Source organism: Propithecus coquereli, unplaced genomic scaffold, assembly GCF_000956105.1.
Source record: "Propithecus coquereli isolate 6110/MARCELLA unplaced genomic scaffold, Pcoq_1.0 Scaffold386, whole genome shotgun sequence".
Lineage (NCBI taxonomy): Eukaryota > Metazoa > Chordata > Mammalia > Primates > Indriidae > Propithecus > Propithecus coquereli.
Window position 1 is genome coordinate 2,652,361 of NW_012149574.1, and position 14,274 is coordinate 2,666,634.

A 14,274-nucleotide genomic window follows, 5' to 3' on the forward strand; every position below is an offset into this window, starting at 1 on the left:
TTTTAAAAAAATCAACATATAGGCCATTGATGCCTATAATAGTGTCACTAATTGACATTGCACCAGACTCCCCATGCAAAACAGGTAGACATTCATGATTTTTAACTTTAAGTAAATTAATTACATATTTGTGAGCAATGGTATATAATTTACAAAATGCTTCTCATAAGCCTAGACAGCATTGTTTGAGGTAGGGAACCTCAGCATCTTTACCCTTCACATTAATTCCAATGCCAAAGTGAAAAAGAATTAAAAACAAAAACCATCTGTTGCGATTACATTTACCATATTGAGAAGAGATGTCAAAAGCCCTCCATAGAAGAAGACTTTCCATACTGCTTATCAGTAACAAAATAGGAAAATATTAGGCAGCACTGTGCTGCTGTTTTCATTCCAATCGTAGTTAATTTGTAAAGACAAAATTCAGAAGACAATTAGCTGTTTATTAGTTGAAGTTGTAACATGTATAAAAATCAAGTAGGAACAGACTGACCTAACTCCTTGGGTTCCATTAAATACATTATTTAAATGACAAAATAGAAGTCATTTAAGGTGTATATGACTTATATCTATCCTCTAAAGTATGCATCCCCACCCCCCAAAAATAAAAGAGCAATAGCTTGATCAAAAGGACTTTTAAACTAGTTGCTATAAGCTCGCACCTCCCTTTCACTTCCTGAACTTCTGGGCTCCAGCTGCAGCTCCTTCCTCATGGCCTCTTCCCAGGGCAGGCACTCCTGACTACACACCCTCATCCCCAGGCTCTTCTGCACCGTGTCCATCCAGGAGCCCTGGTGCTTATTTATCTCCACAGCTGCCACCAACTGCCAAGCCCTACCCACCTCAGCTTTATGGGGAGGGAATAGGGGGACATAGCCTTCCTTGCATTATTTTAGACTTCTCCAACAATTTGGAAAAGTACATGAGACTCTGCAAAAACAACCTGCAGGGGCATATGTGAAAAGAGGGGCAGGGACAAGATGGTAAATTTACTTCTTCTTGAAAGCATCTATATCAGAGGCTAATCCCCCAAGAAAACTTCCTTTTCTGCCATCTAGTTAAATCGAAGCATCTGAACTCAGTCTTTACTAATCTTTGTAGATTATACTATGTGTACATTAGCCTTGGCACTAATTATATTTCAGAGTATCTAAAAGTTGTCAACTTCCAAATACCAGGGCTCTAATGAACAGTGCAGTCTTCAAAAGCATGAAAGGTACTTCTGCCTAGCCTGGAACACATAGCAAAATTCCTCCCACATCTCCTTCCCAAAATAGTTTCTTTTGCTGCCAATGGTATTGCTTAATTCCAGAGGGAATAAATGATCCCATCCTTAAGATGAATGCTATTTCAGAGAGTGAAACACAGTATTCAAAGGCTTGTGCACAGGAAGTTTGGTCTGGTGGTATGTGTTTCTCTCTATTCTTATCACCCCATTCACAGCCAGTCTGTCCAAGCTTGAATCACACGCACATGCAGCACGGCTGCCCACAAATTTTAGAGAAATTCAGGCTGTACCAAGACACACTGGCCCCATAAAAGCTGCACCAAAGAAAAATAAACTCATGTCAAGAAGTGCGTCAGAAGAAAGTCTGCAAGGCATTTTAGAAAGCACTACAAGAAGCCTTTTAAGGAAAACTCTGAACAGAAATTACTCTCATAAGATAATTCTCCCTTCAGCCATCTTCATTCTGGAGTCATTTTCCTTCCCAGTCATCACACCAATATCCTTCGCCCTGCATGACCCAAAACCAGGATGACCATTCCAGACTATGACTCTGAAAATCAAAGAGTGCACTATTAATAATTATTCTGGAACATCAAGTGCAAACTGGGATTGGTCCTGGCAAACTGAAATGTCTGGTCCCCTATCTAAAACTTAATTTTTTTGAAGCTTCATTTAACAATCTGCTAAGTCAGGAGATGGCCCTCTTGGAGATCTCTAAATCCTACCCCCCTTTCTAAACCAGCGATCTACTGTTCATTCTCTTGGAAAGCCACCAGTACAGAGCCTAAGTCCCTAAATGCACCAAGACACTGGTGCTAAGAATGTAGAAAGTAGGTAACTTTGAACAGGTTTATTCCAAATACGTTTTTTACTTTTTCTTCCTTTCCATTTTTCCTTTCCTTCATCTCCATATCCCACATATATCAAAGGAAGCTTTGAAGGGGACACAACATCTTAGAAAATGTACCTGAAGAAAATGGTGTGCAATTTCTTTCTCTTAGAGGTTAAAGAAAAAAACAAAAGAGTCGTGGGCTGAAGGGTTTTTTTTGACCTCAGAGCTTTCTTCCATCTTCAGAGGAAAGTGTCTGCCATTGCCCTACTGCAGCTTCACAGCCCTCAGGAGGGGGATATCATCCAGCTCCTAAACCCACCCAGTCCCCCGGTATCCACCACCAGCCAGTCTAGGCTATAGGACTGTCTATATACTGCATAAACACACAAATTCTGCAGAAAACCTACTGCTGACACTTAAGCACAGGTGAAATCTTTGTTAAAATTCTTTTGTGAAATTAAGTATGTTGGGCCATTTATTACATAAAAGTGTCAACCTTCAATGGCTAAATATGATTTAGGTAAAAGGAGATATATTTTTTTTCTTTTTAGGAGGACCTATTATAACTGATAAGTATGATTTTACTTCTCTTTACTTTACTTCTGGTAATCGTAGGGCTTCAATGTCTCCATAACCTTCATAATCTTCAGTTCAACAAAGATCTATTAAGTTACTCACTGTCTAGTAATGTGCTATGGATACACAGATGAACACAAAATAGCACTTCTACCCTGAAATCCTTAAAAGGAAGTATAAATAGGTGATTCGTCACAGAAACAGTGATGACAGACATTTATAGAAAACTTATGGATTTACATATGAGAAAGCAATACACGAAAATTACAGAAAAGCAAATTTGAGTTGAATCCTCAAGGATAAATATAAGTCTGTCTGGTCTGTTGGAACAGTGGGGTGGGCCGGGTGTTTCTGGAAAGGCACCACAGAAGCAAAGGCATAGAGCCATGGAATGTCATGGTATGCTCAGAGATCAGCAACTAGCATGTGGTTAGAGAGATGGGGTCATTTGAGAGTAAGAGGGATGAGGTAGCTGCATAGAAATGGGCCAACTTTCTTTCTCTTTATGTCAGGACTCAGGGATCCCAAGAGCTCCAAATACACTTTTGAATAAATACATAGGGTGCCCCAGCAAGAGTCAGGAACCCTGGTCTAAAAGTGAGTGGCAGAATGAGAAGAGGTGGGGCTGACACCAAGTGTGCAGAATTTCCAGGATTCCACATACAAATCCTAATGTCTCATTTAGGTAGGACAATCTGGGGGGAAGACAGAAGCAATGGCTCAAAGTCTACTTGTTTTAGAGATGAATCTTTTGGGGTAGTAACTGGGGCTATTGTGATCAGTTAGTCTCTTTCTGGCCACAGGGTAAGATGGCCCCTCTCTTCCCCACCTGCAAACTCTAATAGATACGGTCTCAGATTTCTGAGAAGCGATGTGTGTCACCTTTGCATGAACAGCCAGTGCATGATTCATCGCATGCTTGCTTTGCCATGGCAGAGTGACGCTCCAGGTGGTGCTGGCCCCATCAGCCTGGGCCCTGAGTGAGGAAATGTGGAGCAGAGGCCTCTTTTGGCCCATGGAGTGAGTGTAAGGGAGAAATAGACCTATGTCTTTTTAAACCTCCGACTTCCCTTCTCTATCTTCATCTCTCTGGTCCTCCTCTCTCCAATGTACCAGTGGCTAAGAGCGTGAACTCTGGAGCCTGACTGTTTGGGTTTGAATCCTGGTTCTGTAGCTACCTGTGTGACCCTGGGCAAGTTAGTTATTTTTTTTTTTTTGTCCCAGTTTTCCCATGTATAAAACAGGGGATTACTAGAATATTTACCTTATTGTGTTATCATGAAGCTTTACACATATATGTACATATACAGTCATGAGTTGCTTAACGACAGGGATACGGTCTGAGAAATGCATCATTAGGTGATTTTATCTTGGTAGCGTGTACTTACAAAAACCTAGATGGCATCGCCTACTACACACCTAGGCAGTACGGCATAGCCTATGGATCCTAGGCTACAAACCTGTACAGCACGTTACTGTATTGTAGGCCATTGTAACACATGGGTAAGTATTTGTGTATCTAAATATTGAAAAGGTACAGTAAAAAATGGTATTATAATCTAATAATATAGATTATATTACATGGGAACGCTGTTGTATATGCATCTGTGCCACATAACGATGTCTTGGTCAAGAATGGAGAACGTTTTATATACTATATGCTATGAAGTCTAAAGTTGGTGCCTGTCCTGTAGTAGGTGCTCAGCGTTTGTCAATCATGATTAAGATGGTTTCCACCGAAAGTTCAAAGTGAAATAGATGATTGTCTTGTGGGCCCTGGGGAACCATCTCTAATACTGGTTAACAAGCAAAACTAAAAACCAAACTCAATTGTCTTCAGGGAAAGGAAATACAGGAAAAAATATGTTACACAGCCAAATGTCTCCCCGAAAAAAATCCACACCTCTACAGGGTTCCTTTGGCAATCTGGAAAGAGAGACAATTCCCCCAAGGCCCCAAATTCCCTGCCCAGTGGTCCACATGCCTCTGCCCCTGACAGTAGAGCTCTGCTCAGTTGCCATAGTAGGCTAGGGAGGAAAGCATCTTGTCATTTGGTCCCTCTATCCCAATATGGGGCAACATATATTCCCTACAGCACATTAAGTCCAGTGGAGCAGCTTCTAGAAAGAACCACTCTCCAAAAAAAACAAATCCATTCTCCTACTCCGTGTACACACTTCACCCTTGACATAAAACCCAGGCTTCTATTCACATTGCCCCTGGCTCCACCTTCAACTTTAGAGGTCATGAGTGTCCCCATCCTATCGAGTGCATGCATCATCCAAATAGCTGAGAGGCTTGTCATATCCTGCCTTTACTCACACTCAGACAAAGAAATTCAGTTTTTTTAATCTCATCTCATAAATCAATTCCTTACACAACTGATTGTTTTTAAAAATGACTATTACTCACCTGTGTGTCAGCGACTCTCTCAAAGCCACTTGCCTCTCCTACTATTTCTGGCTATGTCCTTATTTTAGAAGGAGCTTATACTATAAAAATAGATATAAATATAAAATATATTTCATTATTAATACATTTAATAAATGTATTTAATATATTTGATAAAATATATCTCTATAGATCAATAATACCTATATATGATGAAGTAGTGTTTATTTATTTTGTTTTCATTTATATCAAGCATGTTCTAAAGTAATGTAACTTGATTTAATTAATCCTCTTAACTTTTTACCCAGGAATGTCCTCTTGACTTCCTTTTTCCACCTCTGCATTTTGTTGGGCAGAATCAAGTTAATCTCTGACTACAATGATTATACCATCTAACTATATTTTAGTCCTTTGCCTGATGCCTTTTTGCATCATTTTGCTGTTTAAAATTAACCAGCAGATGTGGGATGTAAAATGTTCTACTCTTAAAAAAATATTAAGATTGGAGGTGAATTATTCTTAAAATACTAAAAGATACCATTTGAAGGAAAATGTCCATTATGGATGACTCCATAACATTTTAAGGGGAAAAATGCATTTCTCCCTATTGACTGAGAAGCACTGGCTATAAAGAAAGGAATTCATATGATCAATATAATCATAATTTCCACATACCATCTAAAAAAAATGCCAGATGTTTTTACTCTTACATGGACAGTGTTCCAGAGGAAAGTCTACAAGGTGCCTGGGCCCCCTCTGTTAAACAAATTACGCTATTGCTCTACACCATTAAAAAAAACACAGCAAAATCTAATGGTATTGTCATCTGTTTACATTTTCACGTTAGCTTAACCAAGTTCCAGAGGATCTTTTTGCTTGTTTCTTCTGAAAGACCATAGTCTATAAAACACAAGCCATTAAAATAGTTTTTGACATTTTATGTAATATTTTATTTTGTTCAATAAAAATAAGTGCATAAGAAGTATAAAGACCTTTAAGTAAATCTTCACATTTGAAAATATACACTATCCTTTAAAAAACAAGGATTTTTTTAATGCATAAAGAAGTTACTAGGGTAAAAAAAAAGTAGGAAAGTCTATATGTAAAAAAAGGAGGGTGAACTATTACATATCAGCTGAAAGTACTATAATGTGACTATGAGACGTATCACATGGAAAATACTATGTGCTAAAATTTAAAAAGCATGTTATAAAATTTTATGTATAGAAATATAACATAAACAATGGCTTGTATTCTTTCTAAATTTGAGAATAATGTTAGGAAAGTAACTATAGGCATACCTCATTTTATTGTATTTGCTTTATTCTGTTTCTCAGATAATTATATTTTACAAATTGAGGGTTCAAGAGAACCCTGCAATGAGCAAGTCTATCAGCACCATTTTTCCAACGGCATGTGCTCGCCTCACATCACTGTCAAGTTTTGGTAATTCTTGCAATATTTCAAACTTTTTCATTATTATTACATCTGTTATGGTGATCTGTGATCAATGATCTTTCCTGTTACTATTCTAATTGTTTTGGGCACCACAAACTATGCCCATGTGAGATGGCAGACTTAATCGATAAAGGGTGTGTGTGTTCTGACTGCTTTGCCGACACCACTCCTGTCTCTCTCCCTCTCTTGATGTCTCCCTATTCCCTGAGACACAACAATATTGAGATTTGGCCAATTGATAACACTGCAATGGCCTCTAAGTGTTTAAGTGAAAAGAAGAGTTGCATGTCTCACACTTTAAATCAAAATCTAGAAATGATTTAGCTTAGTCAGGAAGGCATGTTGAAAGCTGAGATAGGCCAAAAGCTAGGCCTTTTCACTCCAAGCAGCCAAGGTGTGAATGTAAAGACAAAGTTCTTGTCTAGGTGCGGTGGCTCATACCTGTAATTCTAGAACTTTGGGAGACCGAGGAGAGGGATCGCTTGAGACCAGGAGTTTGAGAACAGCTTGAGCAATAGAGCAAGACCCTGTCTCTACTAGAAAAATAAGCCAGGCATGGTGGTGTGTGCCTGTAGTCCCAGCTACTCAGGAGGCTGAGGCAGGAGGATCACTTGAGCCCAGGAGTTTGAGGCTGCAGTGAGGTAAGACGATGTCACTGCACTTTAGCCCCAGAAACAGAGCAAGATACTGTCTTGGAAAAGAAAAGAAAAAGAAAGGAAGAAAAAGTTCTTGAAGGAAATTAAAAGTGCTACTGCAGTGAACACATGAATGACAAGAGAGTAAAACAACTCTATTGCAGATACAAAGAAAGTTTTAGTGGTCTGGATAGAAGATCAAACCAACTACAACATTCCCTTAAGCCGAAGCCTAATCCAGAGTAAGGCCCTAATCCAGAGCAAACTCTCTTCCATTCTATGAAGGCTGAGTGAGGTGAGGAAGCTGCAGAAGAAAAGTCTGAAGCTAGCAGAGGTTGGTTCATGAGGTTTAATGAAAGAAGCCATCTTTATAACATAAAAGTGCAAGGCAAAGCAGCAAGTTCTGATGAAGAAGCTGCAGCAGGTTATCCAGGAGATCTAGCTTCTGGATAATTGATTAAGGTGGGTACACTAAACAACAGATTGTCAATGTAGAAAAGTCTTTTATTGGCAGAAGATGTCATCTAGGACTTTCACAGCTAGTAAGGAGAAGTCGGTATGTGGCTTCAGATCTTCAAAACACACAAGAGGCTAATGTAGCTGATAATTTTAAGTTGAAGCCAATGCTCATTTCCTATTCAAAAATCCTAGGGCCCTTAAGAGTTATGCTAAATCTACCTGTGTTCTGTAAGTAGAACAACAAAGCCTGGATGAAACCACAACTGCTTATAGCATGGTTTACTGAATTTTGTTTTTTGTGTGTGTGAGACAGAGTCTCACTCCATTGCCTGGGGGAGTGCCGTGATGTCAGCCTAGCTCACAGCAACCTCAAACTCCTGGGCTCAAGCCATCCTCCTCCTTAAGTAGCTGAGACTACAGGCACACACCACCACGCCCACCTAATTTTTTCTATTTTTAGTAGAGATGGGGTCTCGCTCTTGCTCAGGCTGGTCTCAAACTCCTGAGCTCAAGCTACCCTCCTAACTCGGCCTCCCAGAGTGCTAGGATTACAGGCGTGAGCCACCAGGCCCAGCCAGTTTACCAAATATTTTAAGCCCACTATTGAGACCTACTGCTAAGGAAACAAAGATTCTTTTCAAAATATTACTGCTCATTGACAATGCACCTGGTCACCCAAGAGCTCTGATGGAGATGTACAAGGAGATTAATGTTGTCTCCACGCCTGCTAACACAGTATCTATTCTGCAGCCCATGGATCAAGGAGTAATTCTGGCTTTCAAGTTTTATTATTTAAAAAGTACATTTTGTAGGCCGGGCGTGGTGGCTCACACCTGTAATCCTAGCTCTCTGGGAGGCCGAGGCCGGCGGATTGTTTGAGCTCAGGAGTTCGAAACCAGCCTGAGCAAGAGCGAGACCCCGTCTCTACTTAGAAAGAAAATTAATTGGACAACTAAAAATATATAGAAAAAATTAGCCGGGCATGGTGGCGCATGCCTGTAGTCCCAGCTACTCGGGAGGCTGAGGCAGGCGGATCGCTTGAGCCCAGGAGTTTGAGGTTGCTGTGAGCTAGGCTGACGCCACGGCACTCTAGCCCGGGCAACACAGTGAGACTCTGTCTCAAAAAATAAATAAATAAATAAAAAGTACATTTTGTAAGGCTGCAGCTGCCCTAGATAATGATTCCTTTAATGGATCTTGGAAAAATAAGTTGAAAACCTTCTGGGAAGTATTAACCATTTGATATGCCATTAAGGACATTTGTGTAATTCATGAGACATCAAAATATCAACATTAACAGGAGTTTGGAAGAAGTTGATTCCAACCCTCACGGATGACTTTAAGGGACTCATGACTTCAATGAGGAAGTAGCTGCAGATGTGGTGGAAATAGCAAAGGAGCTAGAATTAGAAGTGAAGTACAAAGATGTAAGCAAACTGCTGCAATCTCATGATAACACTTTAACGATTAGGAGCTGCAGAATCTATTCCTGCTGTGAACATTGCGAACATTGTCCAAATAATAACAAAGGATTTAGAATACTATACAAACCTAGTTAAAGCAGCAACAGGTTTGAGAGGATTGACTTCCATTTTGAAAGAAGTCCTACTCTGGGTAATATGCTATCAAACAGCATTGCATGCTACAGAGAAATTTTTCATGAAAGGAAGCGTCAACATGGCAAACTTCATTGTTGTCTTATTTCAAGAAACTGCCAACCTTCAGCAACCACCACCCTGATCAGTCAGCAGCTATTAACATCGAGGCAAGACCCTCCACCAACAAAAAGATTATGCCTTGCTGAAGGATCAGATGACTCTTAGCATTTTATTTTACCAATAAAGTATTTTTAATTAAGGTATGTACCTTTTCTAAACATAATTCTATTACACACTTAATAGACTACAGTATAGTGTAAGCATAACTTTTATATGGACTGCGAAACCAAAACATCTGTGTGACTTGCTTTATTGGGATATTCACTTAATTACAGTGGCCTGAAAATGAACCACCAATGTCTCCAAGTATGCCTGTATATTTTCCTTTTTCCCAAGACGACTCATAAAATTGTAATCTCTGCCTAACATGATTTAGGCCTTGGTCTTCATGATCTGGTGTAAAATATGACCTTTCAAAGCACCAGCTCTGTTATTCTACAATATAATCAGAATGAAAGAATAATAAATATATGAGAAATGTGTTCCTTTTCATTCTACTCAGCATTTTCTTAAAATTCTGTCTTTTCTTAAAATCCAAATTACAATTCCAGAGCTGAAATATGGTTTTTGCGATTTTGAATAAAAAACGTCAAATGTATCCACACTGGAATTTTTCAACAGAATATACCCCACAGAAAGATTTCTGCCTGCAGTCTCTGTTCTCAACTTGAAAAAACTAATCTTACTGACTTTGATTTCTGGGAAGATGGAGTGGGTATACTTTTCCCTATTCTTCCCACTAAATATAACTAAGAACCCCATACATCATATAGAAGACAAGCGGAAGAGACTCCAAAGGGTGCAAAGAAGACAGACAAGCTAGGGACCCAGAAACCGAAGGAAACACAAAGAAGTGTGTTCCTCAGGATTTCATTTTGCCTCACGGCCCATTCTTAGATCTGAGGAAGGGAAGCAGCATGCAACAACCCGGCTCAATCTCCACACAACTGTGCTGAATGAAAAAGCCAAACCCACAAGTTACCTACTATATGGTTATAATTATGTAACTTTCTTAAAATGGCAAAATTATAGAAATGGAAAAGAGATCAGGGGTTATCAGAGGTTAAGGAGGAGGAAAGTGGGCATGGCTATAAAAGGCCACCCTGAGGGACCCTTATGGAGTCAGCACTGTTCTGTATCCTTACTGCACATAATGTGCTATGATTTTGCAAGATGTTACCATTGGAGGAAACTTGGTAAAGGGTACACAGGATCTCTCTGAATTTTTTCTTATAACTGCATGTGTATCTCCAATTATTTCAAAATCAAGTGTTTAATTTTTTTAAAGTGCCTTTTAATAGGTCTTCACCTGCACATTGAGATGGCTGAAACAGAATTTTTCCATTGAGAAAGTGATGAATGTGTTTCTATTGTAATATTTGTTTTGGATTTTTTAAAAAAATCTTGAACTTTAAAAATATTCTCCACAGCAAATATTCTCATAATATTTTCTAGAACTGGGGAAGAGAAATTCACATTATAAGAATTAGCCAACACAATCACTAAACCTGTCAGGTGATGAGAAATTTTTAAAGAAAGTTAGCTCAATAGTCAGCTCTTAATTTAGATATACAAGTAATCTGACACCAAATATGAGGACCTCTTTTACTATGAAGAATCAATAGTCCTCCCTAATATACCTCTGCTCCCATATACTTATTGATATTGATATATTTTCAATTTTCATTTAGTTTGTACATTTTTCTATAAATTTTACTTATGAGCTTTATTTCCTATTTAAAAATAAGTGTTTGCATATTGATTTATCATTTTTAAAAAGAATAAGACATCTTCCATAACTGACATGGTGGCATACAGGACCTCATTTTAGTCTAAGTTGCCTTCTATATTTCGGCTATTAGCCCGAGAATGCTAAACTATGCTAAGATTCAGAACACACATCCCTCAGACTCTGATAAGGATTTTTAAATGCGTGGCACCATCAAGAGGCAATAGCTTGTACTGCCACTCTAACAAGAACCAAGGGTTTGCTCTCAAGTACAGAGGAACCTACTTTTAATAGCAATTGCCATAGACTACTGCAATATAGAATTACATTAAGACTTTAGCTCTGTGTTTCCCCAATGTGAAGTTATTAGATTATTGCTAAATGCTAATTTTTCTCTTTCCACTCCTTTTCTGCCCGTCTATTACTCCAATTAAAGGACAAAACAAAAAAATGTGATGATTTTTTTTATTATGAGCTGAGGACAATTGGCAGTCCTAATTTGCTAATGATTAATTTCTTCAATATTAATAGCATTAATGAAGATGTCAGCTATTTGCAGAGACAAAGTCCTTGCTTTATTTTCTAATGAGCCAAGGTGATCTAATAACAGATAATATTCTTCTTTATATTACCCACAGGTTATAGATTTACTCTTACTTTATTTAGAAATAAAGGAATGCTATTTACCTAGAGAATGGATAGCTTGTTTAGGCAGTAGACAGCATCATCAATTTAATCCTGGCCTGCCAGTTATTACATTTAATTGCACAGGTTTCTTTTTTTTTTTTAGTTTTTCTTAACATAAGAAAACTTAAAATTACATACATGGCTCACATTTGCGGCTCACATTATATTTCTTGGCTAGATCTTATAAACCATTCAAGAAAGCAAGATCCTATAAACCATTCATGAAAGTAAAAGAAGGCAGAGAATTGGCTATTTTTTAACCATTAGACTTAAGAAAAGGCTCCACAGAAACAATTCAGTTTAAGGTTTAGGATGAATCTAAAGTTTAAATAAATTAATGTAACAATGGCCATTCTAACTCAAAATATAGGAAGAAATTCATCATTTCTAAATACACCTTCAAAAATCTGAGGCACTAAGTTTATTTGATTAGCAAACAAACCTCTCAGTGCATCTGCAGTTAAACTGGCTTCTTTCCACTAGTGCAATCATTTTTTAAAAAACTAAAATTATAGCCAGGATGTCGCAAGCGGAAGGGCCACATCAGAAAGGAGATTTTTTTCAAGTCAGACTGGAGGACAAAATAGTTTTCAATACTTAAGTTTGCCTTCACATTTCAAAGACATTCTTTTTTTTTTTTTTTAAAGTTAATGCTATGACTAAGCAACAATAAGCGTTCTCTTAGGATTGGCCATTCTGCTACCCAAATAAACAAATAAAAAGAAAACTGTCAGACTTACAAAACAGCTCTGCACAGCCAAAAAGGTCTGAATGCTCAAGTTGTTTTTTAGGGTCAGGAGTCACTAGGAAGAGGAGACAGCAAGAAGCAAATAAAGAAGCAAAACACATCTATACAACTTTCACCTCACAATGTTCACTAGTTGAGTTTCTAAACAATATTTCCTAATTACAAAATTAAATAACCTGTTTACTCTCTGGTCATTAAAATAGTATCTGCATCTGACCACCTTTGGGAGATTAGAGAACGTATACATTTATGTTTTAAAATACCAAAACTCTTTAAATAAATATGCTCAATTATACTTTTACTTAATTCTAGAAACATTAGCTCTACCGTCTGCTCAACAGTACACAAGTAAGACTCTGGGACCTGTAGCCTTGCTTTTTGTATTACCTTGGAGAGCACTGATTGTCAGAAAGAATGCTACAGAATTCTCAACGTAAAGAAAGATAACTAATTTTCATCTTTTTATTTTTAACTGAAAGTTGGAAGGGAGTTTCTCCCTTTTTTGGAAGTAAAAAGAATGTATTTATGCTGAAATATTCCTATTATTTTTGCATAGAGCTTCACCGTTACCTGGAACGAAATGCATATTGATTGAATGGGAACCAGGGGTGCAGCCTACAGCCACAGAATAAGGAAAGCCATAATGGATGTCATGAATGGGTATTGGAAATATTCAATTACTCTTCTCAAAAACATGTATACAATGCTTCCTATACTCCAGTCATCTGGCTAAGAGGTGAGTCGATAGCAGTGAGCAAAACAGGCATGGTCTCAGCATCTCGCAAATTAAAATTCTTTAGGTATAAAGTGCTTTCATAGGAGCTATAAGAAGAAAACACCTTCCAAACAGTAGAGAATTGCTGACCCAGACATTTCACCTATTCACATAACTACCATGGAAATATTAAAATGTGCCTTGAAAGAAAGCCAATCTTATCTTCAGGGAATGCATATTGGTCGAGTATGTAAAAAATCAGAAAACCTTACTTCATGGTGCTTCATGAGAGCTGGCGTTGCACTACACGTTTGAGAAATAAGTCTCAAGGGTGGCCCTACATAGTTCTAAATGACGACAGTGCTGTTTACCAAGGCACTACAGATGACCGTCATCAGCCAGAAAGAAAATCCTGGATTGCTACAGTGCAATTTGTGGGAATCCACTGGTTCTCCACAATAGAACACAGATGCTTTTGGCAACATAACCAAATGAATACTCTTAACAGCAGAAGGATTTACTTTAAGTTTTTTATTTTCCCTTTTTCTTCTTAAAATGATTTTCACTAACCTGGACCTTAAGAGGTCCTGGATGACCATCACTACCTCTGGATTATTGGAGGTATGCGAGTATCAAACGAGGCAAATAAAAGAATATCCTATCTACTTTATAATGGTATCTCTAGCTTCTAGAACATCTGATTTGTCAAATAATCAGCATCTCAGCCCTCTACAGAAACCTTATCCATTAATGCCCCCTACTTGGGACATAGCTCAGAATGAGGGAGTTAAAATGCCTGCTGACAAGCCAAATGGATGTCACAAAGTCTACGAACCGAAGTCCACACACTTCATGTGCACAGGACCCTCTCAAGACCTCATTTGCACTTAGTGACTCTTAGTTTAGAACATTTTAAATCAAGGCTTGATATCTGGTTTCTAAAATCATAAAAAAAGAAAGAAAAGGTTGGTATAACAACAAAAGCATGAATTGGCAGCTAAGAGCAAGAAAGAAGGAAGAAAAATTATGAAAAAAAAAACCTAAACATCTCAAATAGTACAGCAGCTGGAGGCTATTTAATATAGACTCAAAGTAGAT

At 38.1% G+C, this 14,274-nt stretch overlaps 1 protein-coding gene across 2 annotated transcripts in view; it reads right to left on the reverse strand.

The window, feature by feature from the left end:
* Positions 1 to 14,274, reverse strand: part of PHLDB2 (pleckstrin homology-like domain, family B, member 2) — a 128,137-nt gene that overhangs the window by 71,183 nt on the left and 42,680 nt on the right. The window lies entirely within an intron of this gene.